The sequence below is a fragment of the Chondrus crispus genome, genomic scaffold, assembly GCF_000350225.1.
Source record: "Chondrus crispus Stackhouse genomic scaffold, scaffold_23, whole genome shotgun sequence".
NCBI lineage: Eukaryota > Rhodophyta > Florideophyceae > Gigartinales > Gigartinaceae > Chondrus > Chondrus crispus.
This window is the reverse complement of record NW_005179131.1, coordinates 454485-467372: the sequence shown is the minus strand read 5'-3', so window position 1 is coordinate 467372 and position 12888 is coordinate 454485.

Here is a 12888-nt window from a genome sequence, read left to right as displayed (position 1 = left end):
CTGACATTGGTTTAAGACCAGCTGTTTGTTCCGCTGGCGCATTTCTCTTCATCATAGCCTTCTGCCCCTAGAAGCCCGATTCCTCTTCCACAAATCCAGGACGTTTCGTCGCCCTCCCCGTCTCCGTCCTTTGCTTCTTCTCTATCCTTTTTAACCTGGCTGCATCCCGTTCTGCCATCTTTTTCTTCTTTTCATCAGCTACCTTCATCCGCGCCGCTTGCGCGTCAGCAATCTTCCTCTGTTTTTCATCAGTCAATCTCTTGCGCTTCGCCTGCACAGCTGCCCGGCGTTTGATTCTTCGCTCATTAGCCGCACGGGCTTCCTCTTCTTTCTTACGCCTCCTCGCTAACATAACCTCTACGGTCAAGTGCTCCATCAGGAAACCGTCCATTTTCCTGATACTTGTCGCAGACAGCGCTACTTTTCTTGTATATCTTTGGCTGCGGTTCAAACCAATTTGACATCACATGCTTCCCTGGCACGATAAAGAAAGGAGGCGCTTTCTTTTTGGATCCAGAAACAGCTACGACTGCAGTAACATGCTTTGAAATGCCTTGCGTTTTTGACGGCGCAACATATCCACCATGATGAGTGTTACATGAGCCAAAAACTTTTCTCCTTTTACCAAACGTGGCATCAACGGACGTTTCATCGACGTTCCATATGCGGTCACCATCAGATAGCATACCTGGATTTTGCTTCTCTACAGTTTGAAGAATCTCAAAAAACCTTTAACATGGCCGTAGTTCTCTCCTTTCAAGTTTTCACAATCCTTGTTCTCACAGTTTCGGTACGTTATTTCCATATGCCGGGCTCTAAACGAACGCACGGCGTCATCAGAAGACACACCGTTCTTTCAACCCTGTCTTCCATCTGCTGCGACATGCCCCATTATTCTTTTTATGCCATCAATGTCGGCGGCATATCCTCGACTAGCAGCAAATACTATTCTTTCAGCAATCATGGCTTCTTCCTCTTCAGTCAGAACTGTTGGCCTACCCTGCATGCGATTAGCCATTACTTGTTTTTCTATAGCCTGTGCATCTTCTGTTCGAAGTAGTTCTTTTATTTCTGCAACCACTGTTTTGCTCAATCCTGTGGCAGCGGCAATTTTTCGCAAAGAAAGTTGAGTTGAGGTGAGCAATTTTACAGCAGCGGCTTTCCCTTCTTTTCGCGCTTTGTCGCGGCTTTCTCGGTACTTGAGGAGCTTGGTTTGCTTGCACATGGACAAGGTCATAATGTGCGCTTTGCTCCTGTGAGGATCGCAGGAGCTGAGGTTGAAGGACGTAGAATTGTGTTATGCCCTGCGAGATACTACTGTATCGGGGAGAAGAATGCACATCGAAGACAGAGCGTTTCGACATGGGCGGGAAATGTGGGAATTAATCGTTGGTTCAAATACCCGTCGGGTACAGTCAGCCAGAGGAGGGCACTTGTTTCATATCTATTTGCTTTTATCGGCATCCCAGACATTTCGGTGGTCAAGTTTTCTTCTGTCCGAAATTACCCCGTGTCCGGAATTAACCTTTTAGGGAAGGGTACACCCAGTCATTGCAAATAGTATTGTGGGATTTCGTGAGGAATTCCTTTAAAGAATTAGAAAAAGAGATTTTATTAAAGTGTCAATGGACAGGTCTACGACCGACCGTCCGAGCCCGTGCGAAGTCCGTGCAGTCGGACAGTTTTCGCAGGTAGGCTCTGCGCTTTGACACAAACCTCTGGCCCGGTACGAACCTACAGTCCGCAGCGCGAGCCCTACCTATATACTACTTAACCCTTACAGTATCATAAAGAAAGGCAAGTTCTGACGCATCCAGCAATTACAGAAATGGATGCACCTCCATATCATACATTGTTTCACAAGTATCACTATTTAAATAGTGTCACAACTGATATAATATCAAGCACACTAATTTGTGTGACCTCAGAACGCAACTTTGATAGAGTAATAGTGTCCTTTCATTCGTACAGGGGTCCCACGATATAGTTCCATACCAGAACAGACCTCGACATATGGCACTATTGCGTGGGTGGCACTATACAGAAGCCTCATTTTGTCGCGAAACTCGAGAGGAACTGCACAACGTGCGTGGCGGTCGTTACAATCCGAGGCTGGGATAGCACGTAGGATAGATGCGCTACGGGTAAGAGCATCCCCACCGGTAGCTTCTACAGTATTCACTATTTTCTTGTTATGATAAGCAAATTTAGCGATACGATCAAAAAAGGCAACCCCAACGAGACATTCTATCGCTATCGGATAGAATTTGATTAGCATAGAATTAGATTTGACTCTATTTTGGCCAAGATAGCATCGAAAATGGATTCTATTCTATTGCCATTCTATTGCCAAAAGGTGAAATGCGCATACTTTTTCGCCGGTCTCTTCCCACCAAATTTTGCGCAAGAGCGGAAGCAACCTTTGCGCGGGAGCAAAAGGTCGCTGCGATTTTCGACACCTCGCGCGTCGCAGAGCGCAATATTTCGCTTGCACAGTCCGGCGCTAGTTAACCTTGCGGCTCTACCACACAACGTGTGCCGACGTATCCGCGCAGAACAGCAGCGCCATGGGTCGCGGTGCCCAATGGGCGTCACCGGAGCTGAAGCATGTTGCCGAAGCGACGCTCTCCGGTTCGGAAGATCCGATTTCTGGGATCGACCAAAAAGCAGAAACATTCATGACCAAGCTTTGGCAAGAGTTCGTTAGCAAAGATCCGGCGCCGATGTCCACCAAAAAATACTGAGACCGAAAAATCAAGGCCGTGTTTGACAAATCCAAAGCCATGTCGAAGGACTTCATGGTATTCCACAAAGCCCAAATGTTTGTGCTGGCTTGTCAGCCTGCGGGTGGGCTAAAATGACGACGAAATGTTCAGTTTGACGGTTGCCCGACATACTGGGGCCATGGCGTCGGAGTTAGATTACGCGTTCAAGGATATGCCGAACACTGACTGGCTATATGCTGACGCGTACAACGTTTTGCGGGGCAGCCTGAAGTGGCAGGGTGCTGGCTTATGTAGTGCACTAACATGCCTCCCTCAATAGCGAGGCACACGCGAGTTATCCCACGTGTACACCTGTATTTCTCCCTCAGGCACGGCCTGGTGTAAGCTCTGTCGAAGTACTGACAGCTTCAACACCCACGTGTAAACGTGTATTATCACCACGTGTACTCGGGTATCATAACCCGGTATTAGAGATATTGCGTACAGTACAGCATATAAGCTGGTACGTCGGTATTATTACCGTATTTTAAGCTATTATTATTACGGCGTCGACGACTATATAGTCGACGTTCCACCCTAAGTAAGCAGGCACGAAGCCTTGGGTTCTTTCTCATGTTTCTGGATTCTCGGTAGTAGCCTCGCGCCGGTCCTCGCACTCCCTGTGCCACACCACGCCAGCCCATCTATTCCCTTGAATCCCCACTCCTTTCTACCGCGCGCTGCTACCGAGGATACTACGGCCTCTACGCGCGTCCGTTGCCACTCCGCTCCCTTTACTACGCTCCCTTCGCTCTGTGTTTGTCTGTTCCTACCCTTGTCTACCTACCGCGCACTCGCGCCCGGACCCCGGTGCCGGTGATCACCGGGTGGTCTCCCGTTTCCCACTCCCCCGCGTCCCGGACACGCGTGCTCTGCCTGAGGCTGCCACACGTGGCCTCAGTGCACGACATTTGGTCTCCCGACCTAGAAGTCTGCGGAGTTTTCTCTCACCCTTTCTCTTTTATTTTCGAAGGTTTTCTTTCCACCGTTCACAGGTGTTGCCCAGACATGGTGTCCGGTTCCGAGAGCTCCCGAGAAACCCGTCCTCGAGACGTACCACATGCCACTGCGGCGTGGATCACTCGGAGTTGCCGCGAGGCACTCCGAGAGGCCGAATGGTTTACGCTCACTACTGTAGCGGAAAAACTCGCAGCGCAATCGCCGGCGCTGCGAGAAAGTATCAACAGCTTTGTTGTGGAAACGATCGCCGCACAGGCGGATGTTCAGTCAGCGCAGGGACGCGATGGACTCTTCGCTTTTGAAAGCGTTTTGACTCGCGCCTGGCAGAAGGACATATCTGCCAATGTCGACGAAGCCGTCCTCCCTCTGAAACAAGAGATCGTCACTATAACTGCGGAGCTTAACACCCTCCGGCAAGAATTCTCCGTCTTTAAGACGTCCCGTCCCGATCCGTCACTGGCTACCCAGGTCGGCTCGGCGACGCAAACTCCAGCCTCTGCTGCTGTGAACCCTCCGACTACCGCCGGAGTTGCCACGACAACCATACCGGGTGAAGTGTCTACCACCACTTTCGTTGCGGAGTTACCTCCGTTGAACAAGAGCTTGCTCTTTTCAAACGTTACCCTCCGAGCGTTACAAGCCGCTGGGATTCCGGTCCCCTCAATGGCGACCGTACCACAGTTTTCCGCCAATCACGCGGCGTTGATGACAACGGCTGGAGCGTCCCGAGAAGGTGCCTCCGCCGGGCCCATACACTTTGCTGGTGAAGTACCTTCCCGGAGTGTACCGGGAGGGGACCCCGACCCTGGTGGAGGTTTGGACGACAACGGAGATGGACGACGAAAAAAGTCCAAACCCGGTCGGAAGAAGCGCCAAGATCGCCGCCACAAGGGACGAAAGGGGAAAGACCCGCTATCCGAGAATTCATCCTCGTATCACTCGAGCTCGTCCTCGTCGTCTTCCTCTGACTCGGAATCTGATTCCGAGTCGGAGTCTCTCACGGCACCAATGCCGACGTTCGGCCCCAAACAAAAACAACTTTCTGTTTGGAAGCCGCCGACGAACCACCGCTTCAGGGGTGCATGTAACTACCGAGCATACCGTCTCGTTGACTTTGGCCAACACTTGGATGACAAGGTTTATCCCACCACTCGTAAGAGGGTGCAGTACCTCCTCGTCGTCATGGGCGAGTACAAGTTCAGCGGGGTGGACCCGATCAGAGTCATAAGTTTCCTTGCGCGCTGCAGGGAAAACTTTGACAACGCCAATATGACGGAGGCGATGGCTCTGATGGCCCTCCCCCACCTGTTATCACCGCCCGCGAAAGAGGCGTATGAGTCCCAGAGGGGTTTGCACCGCAAATCCCAAGTGATCGCGAGTTGGGCTGCCGCCGTTAACTGGCTACTGCGCACATACGCGACTAACCTGGAAATCGAGCGGGCCCTTACCTCTTTACGGGAGTTACGCCAGAAGCAAGGCGAAACAGAAACCGAGTATGCTACTCGTATGTTAACCGCCCTCGGGAGATGTGGCGACGTCTGCTCACCGTACGAGAGGACCACTCTGTACATAGAGAGACTAACCCCAGCGATCAAGCCGCTGGTGCTGCAAACTCGCAAGGATCATCCCTGATCCACGTTCGATGATGCAGTAGCCCACGCCCGGTCACATTGCGATGCTCTACGGGCCCAGCTAGTGGCTGGGCGCCGAGTGGACTTCATCAAGCCTTGCCCTGTTAAACAGGTTCTAGCCGCTCTTGATAGCGTTCCGTCTTCGACGACCGGCCCCACGGCCAGTTACCAATCAGGCAGGGGTGCCGAGAACTACTTCGCAATGGAAGGTGACAACATCGGGGGGATATCCTCCCTACCGACAGAAGACTCCACCTTCAACGACGGACATTCGCTTTTCTACAGCGACCGACGCAAGCCGTATCAACCCGCTGTAGAGTGTCCGGGAAGTACCCGCGGCCCCTCCAGTAGACGAACGTCCCGGGAGTATCAGAAGGATCTGCAGAGGCCACCTTCCCCGCAGATCATCTGCTTCGCCTGCTACACAGTCGGGGATCACATTGCCCCCGACTGCGGCATGAATGTGAAGGATGTATCCCTCGTAGCCCACCAGTACGAGAAGCTATCGACGGCCCAGAAGAGCCGGGTTCCACCGGATGCGTATCTCCGCGCCGTCGCCTTCCTCAGTTACGAGACTAACCGGGTATCCCGTTCCTGTCATCGGACAGTCGCCGACGTCGGCAACTGTGGCGAAGACCTCCCCGCCCGTGGATGGCGTACAGCCACCTTCGAAAAACTAGGAGAACCTCAGTCTGCAGCAACTGGGGTAAAGACGGGGGCTACCCCGGAGAACTCGCCCAAGTCAGCGGATACAATTTCACCTCCCAAGATGGAGAAGCGGTTCGGAATACTCGGCCGTAAACACACTGGCTCAGCCCAGGACAATCTCGATCCCGAAGGACTCGGTACGCTACGCCGCCCATGGCGGACGAACATGCAGCCGCTTGCACCGGATGTTCACGCCTCTGCGACAGTGATGACCTTGTCGCGGAGAAATTCCAAGGTCTATGCAGACCTTGGTACTCTCCCAGCTGTCATGGTGAGGCAACTCACCATCCTCGACACGGGGGCGGGTTCTAACTTCGTTCGAGGTGATACCTTACTTCCAGGATGGGAGTCGCTCGGTACCCCGGGTGAAATGCCAACAATCGCTGACGCAAATGGCCGCCCATTGCGGGCGAGCGGACAAATTGTACTGGTGTTGCGGTATGGTGACCGCACCATGAAGTGTAACTTCATCTTTTGCCAACGATTGGCAGCCCCCGTCATTCTCGGGTGTGAGTTTAACGACAAATTTGTTGAAGCGATCTACCCCCGACGAAAGTTGGTGGAGTTGGACGACGGTACAAAAGTACTGATCGTTCGTAAACCGGTTCGCCGTGCCGTAGATCACCCTCCGCTCCCCTCTGAGCAGGAGTTTACCCCCGAGGCTGGGCGCATATCGCCCAAGTTTAAGATGTCCCGAGCGGTGGATATACCGGCCGGTACCCAAACTTGGGTACACGTCACTAATGGACGAAGAGGACTCTCCACGGTGGAGCCAAATCTGCAATTATATGCCAAGCATCGTGTCTCCATTTCTAACGGGGTGATCCACATCACTCCGTTGCAGAAGTTTAAAATCTTGGTAGCCAACTTCTCATCGGCCACCAAGCGACTGCCGAGGAACCAAGTGGTTGGTTTCGTTTCTCTCCATCCCCGTGCGATGATTCACACGGCGATGCCATTAGATGCAGTTCTTGCGGCGGAGTTCGACGAGGGGAGCCCTCCTTCACAGGGCGCAGACCCCCCTCGCTCACCTTCCTCGACTCATGAGATTTCTCATCCCATGGATGCTGTACCCCTCGACCACTTGCCGCAACACGTGCGTAAGCAGGTTCGCACCATGCTTACGCCGTACGCAGGCATGTGAAATAGAAATCTGAGTGAGGTTCGAGCGACCGAACATCCCATCGAACTCACCCCCGACGCAAAGCCGTTTCGTTGTCAACCTTATCGGACTGGTCCTCGCGCCCGAGAGGCAGAACAAGCCACGGTAGACGAGATGTTGGCAAGCGGGGTTATCACCCAGTCGATATCCGAGTGGGCCTCGCCGGTCGTCCTTATCCCCAAGTCGGATGGCAGTCTCCGTTTTTGCGTAGACTATCGTCGCTTACACGCCCTAACCGTGCGTGATACGTACCCTATTCCTCGCATGGACGAGTGCCTAGATTCCTTAGGTGAAGCCAAGATGTTCACCACTCTGGATTGTAACTCCGGGTATTGGCAAATTCTAGTTGCCAAGGAGGATAGGGCCAGAACCACATTCACGTGTCATGCCGGGACGTACCAGTTCAACCGAATGCCCTTCGGGTTGATGAACGCCCCGGCTACATTTCAACGAATGTTGGATATTCTCCTCTCCAGCTACAGCTGGAAGACTTGCTTGATTTACTTGGATGATATTATAATTTTCTCCAAGGACCACGACTCCGATCTCAAGGATGTAGAGATTATACTCCAGGCTCTACAGCAGGAGAGATTGTCACTTAAGCTCAAAAAGTGTAGGTTTTTTCAGGACTCCGTGGAGTACCTGGGTCAGATCATTCGTCCGGGGGAACTACAAGTTCACCCGAAGAATGTCAAAGCGCTCTCCGAAGCGACGCCTCCACGGACCCAAACCGAGCTCCGCTCGTTCTTGGGGATGTGTAATGTTTACCGACGTTTCGTCGATCACTTCGCTAAAATAGCGGCGCCTCTTACGGCGATGCTCCGCAAGGGAGAACCTGATCTCCTTCCCGTCTTTGATGACGATCGAACCACCGCCTTCGATACGCTGAAGGCGTGTCTAATATCCCCCCCGGTGTTGAAGCTTCCTCGCCTCGGATTACCTTACTCGCTCGATACCGATGCGTCTGATGCTCAACCGGGCTGTACCTTGTTACAGACCCATGAGGATGGAAACCGATACCCTGTCGGGTATTGGTCCCGCACGCTAGCGTCAGCGGAACGGAATTACTCGACAACCGAGAAAGAATACCTCGCCATCGTATGGGCGATCCAAACGCTGCGTCCATAATTGGAACGCGAGCGGTTTACGGTTAACACCGATCACCATTCTCTCAGGTGGCTTATAAACCTCGTCGACGCGAGTGATCGAATTGCCCGGTGGCGCTTGCGCCTGGCCGAATATGACTTCGACGTGACTTACGTGAAGGATATCAAGAATGGTCTTGCCGACGCGTTAAGTCGTATGCCCTCCACGGGGGGTACCACCGTCCCAATTGACGAGGAGATCCCATGTTACTCCGTCATAGATTTGGAGGATGATACTCTGCACACAGAGGATAAGTTCGACGACACAGATGTCGATACCACGACCGGCTGTTACGCCTTGAAACCCCCGGCCTCACTTGCTGCATTAACACACGACGATTTCTCGCGTGAACAAGCCTCCGAACCCTTGTGCAGGGAGGTGGCTTCCCGTCTCGCGAAGGGGGAGGGTTCCGCGCAACTTCTTTTGTCACAGTTCTTCGTCAATTCAGAAGGTTTAATCTGTTGTGAAGCCCACCTTGATGGTGTTGAACAGATAGTCGTACCAACAACCCTCCGCGAGCAGGTGTTGTATTGGTCCCATTACCCCGCCACATCAGGTCACCCTGGAGGTTGGCGTTTGTTTTACACGCTCCGGCAGCGGTATTATTGGCCGAGTATGTCGGTTGATGCTTATTCCACAGTACGGATGTGCCCCGATTGTGCCAAGGCCCGCATTAAGTTGCGTAAACACAACTCGGAGTTGAATACCTTCCCTCCATCAGGCCCCTTGGAGTATATCGCAATTAATATCCTTGGAGAACTTCCCCGAACACCAAGAGGGAGCCGCTACCTCTTGGTGATGACGGATCATTACTCCAAGTTAACCCGTAAAGTACCTTTCCGGAAGATCACCGCCTAAACCGTTGCACAGGCGTTCATATCACACTGGGTATTCGTTTACGGAGCCCCAGTGAAACTCCTCTCTGATAATGGGAGCCAGTTCACCTCAAGGTTCTTCCTTGCAGTGTGCAAAATCCTCTCGATTGAGAGTGTGTTCAAGACAGCATATCACCCCAGACAAATGGGCAGGTGGAGAGATTCAACAGAACGTTGGTCTCAACCCTCCGGCACTACCTCGCCGATAGCCAACGTGACTGGGATCAGTACACGAATGCCTTCACCTACGGCTACAACTGCACGGTGAACAGGATGATTGGCATGAAGCCTTTTGACCTGGTGTTATCCCGGACCCCAAGTCCGTTGTCTCTACAACATGTAGTATAACCCCCCCTGGGGCTTTTTAGTTAGATTAGATCAACAACAGGATCTAATACTGTAGAGCCCGATGCTCTACAGTATTACCGCGCGTGGCCACATGTACCGCTCGGGTACAGGGCGCACGCGTGCACACGTGTACTGCGCGGGACGGAAACGCGCGCACACACGTGTACTGTCAGCCACGATGGCTGACAGTATTACAGTACGGTCCGATCTGTGCTACAGTAGTCCACTACAGTACTTGGGTACTGTAGTGTTATCGATTGTTTTGTATATTAAATATGGAGCGGACCGGCGGCGGTGGAGGAGGACAAGCACGGACTTGTCACCCACCGACCGTCAAGGTCCGACTTCCCAGTTTTTCGAAGGTAGCGCTCGCTAACTACCTTAGAGCGGCCTCGAGCGCGGGTTGAAGACGCGCGTGGTACGCCCACGAGCCGGCTCCGCCTCCGCCCGTCGGTACTGGATCGTTACCCAGTACCGCGCCGGGGCGTCGAGGCGTCAAACCGCTCGCGCGTACCTGTGGTATACCCCCCCCCCCCTGGGGGCTTTATTTTAGATTAGATCAACTCAGAATCGGATCGGTTACTGTAGGGCTCGATGCTCTACAGTACCACCACGTGTACCCCCGAGTACAGGGGGCGCACGTGTACACGTGTACGCGCGGGACCGAAGAGCGCACACACCCGTGTACTGTCAGCCCCGATGGCTGACAGTATTACAGTGCCGACCGACCGCTACAGTACATCGGTACTGTACTATTATGATAGGTTGTTTTGTATATTAAATATGAAGCGGACCGGCGGCGGTGGAGGAGGACAAGCAGGGACTTGTCACCCACCGACCGTCAAGGTCCGACTTCCCGCTTATTCTAAGGTAGCGCTCGCTAGCTACCTTAGAGCGGCACCGAGCGCGGGTTGAGGACGCGCGCGGTACGCCCACGAGCCGGCTCCGCCTCCGCCCGTCGGTACTGGAACGTCACCCAGTACCGCGCCGGGGCGTCGAGGCGTCGAACCGCTCGCGCGTACCGGCGTCCTCCCCGTTCCCGCTCTACCACGCTACCCGGGCCCGCTGCCCGGTGCCGTTAGCTGGTGTCCCGCTTCACCCCCGTCTTCCCGTTCGGACGGGGTCTACGTCGAGCTGTGCATACACCCCTCTCCGGTGGGGGTGTTTATGCTACAGTGGTCTCCCGACCTAGAAGACCCTGGAGTCCGATCTCCGAGAAGACTTCCGCTTCCCTCCGCGAACCGATCGCGTCGAGATGAGCCAAGAGCTTGAGACCTCGATCCGCTCCGAAGCGGCGGATCTGAGTCCGACCGCTGTGCAGTCCCCATCCGCCCCGTCGGGCGACGGCGACGCAGGTCCTCGTGACCGCGAACCGTCGCTCGGATCCTCCGAGGAAAGAGCGGCGGCGATGTTCGAACGCATAGCCGAATACATCGAGGAAGTCCGTACTTCCCTCCGGATCGATGTATCGGACCATGTATACACTCGATGTATGGCCGAACTCCGCTCCCTGCGTGAAGGGAGGTTCGATAGAGTGACGCAGTCCTTAGAGAATCTCCGAGCATTGATCGACGAGTTACACTCGCGGATCGTGCTCGTCGAAGACTCCCGTTTCGCCTCGCCCGGACCGTCCGGGCAAGGTCGCCCTGAGAGGCCGACCTCGGTGAGACGACCCGAGGACCGAACTTCTCCGTCCGCAGAGCAATTGGGTGCATTCGCGCACCTCTCCGCTGAGCTCGACGCCACTCGTCGGCGTGCTCGTGACATGGAACGTACCATGGCCGAAAGGCTACCCGGTGCCCCCCCGAGAGGGCCCGGTGGTACTGTACCTCCGAGCGCCGCCGCCCCCGAGGGTTGGCGTCCGACTGGTGCCGGTACCAGTCGGACTGCAGAAGGAAGCCGTCCTCCGATAGACGCGAATTTCGCGTCTGAGACCCAAGCCTTGCCGCCTATCGTCGGAAGTAGGCGGCAAGTGGACCGCGTATCGTACGCGGACGAACAGGACCGTGGAGGAGCCGCCCGCGGATCCGGAGAACCGCTGTTCTCCGTCGATCCCCGCTGGGGCGGCTACCCGCCGGCGAGTTACGCCGAGCATCCAGGTCCGGTAGACGTCCGTACGCTACCGGTTACCTCCTTCGGCACGCTGGGTCCCGCTGAACCCGGGCTCGAGCCGGTACATACGATGATCCAAGAGTTCAGCGCCGTTGCTGACTATCGTATGTACCGCTTGGACAACACCTCGAGGCTCGTTACCTCGGGTGACGCGGGACGGATCGCGAAGTACGTCCAACGCTGTCGTGGGATCCGTCCCACGATGCGCAGCTTCGACGGTACCGACCCGATCCAGCTGCTGCCGTTTTTGAAGGATATCCGAATCACCTTCAACTCGCAACACCTGACCGAAGGTGTTGCGGTACGAGTCCTCGCTCACTTCCTCGAACGCGACGCGGAGCGCCTGTATACGAGTTATACGATGCGTGGCCTCCGCGCCGGCCAGCTCCACGACGACGTGAGCTGGCCGGGGCTCGTGAATCAATTCTTAAAACGCTACCTCACGGACGACGTGTTAGGTGAAGCGTACGACGCTGTCGCTACGGCGCGACAGCAATCGCATGAGACGGAAAGCACGTTTGCTGACCGACTCGAGACTGCCGCGTTCCGATGCACGGCAGTCTTCTCCGAACAGTCCCTCGCGCACTACTTCGTGCGGGGACTTGCACCGGCAACCCGTGCCGCAGTATCCGAAACTGTGCAAAGGCTGCCAGGCAGTCAGAAGACCGATCTTCCGACCATCCGCCGTATCGCCACGGCGGAAGGTACAACGTACCGCGCTCGGCGCGGTTTACCTCTGCCGGATTCGAAACCGGCAGGGAAGGCTGGCAGGACTACGAAGTCCGCCGCGACAAGCTCGCCCGCCTCGACCCTCCATATCGGGGAGGATGAGTGGCAGGCCGACCCTGTCCTCATTACGCAAGGAGCAGGGCCCGTGGGGGCACGAACCCCTTCACCGATGTCGACCGGAACGACATCGAGTTACGCGACCGCCTTCGCGGCCACTCCAAGAGTGGCAAGGGGTACGGACTCCCGGGTCGCAGAGCTCGACATATCGAGCCGAGATGCAGGAGGCGAAGCGCCTCGCGTGCCCCTCCTCACCGATGAGGAGGCGCGGCACGCGGCGACATTCGCCTCAACGGACGGCAGCGCGTACGTGTGCTGGCTATGCCGTACGTACGGGCATGCCATGTACGCGTGCCCGTTCCTGTCGCCGGAACAACGGATGTTCACGGCGTACA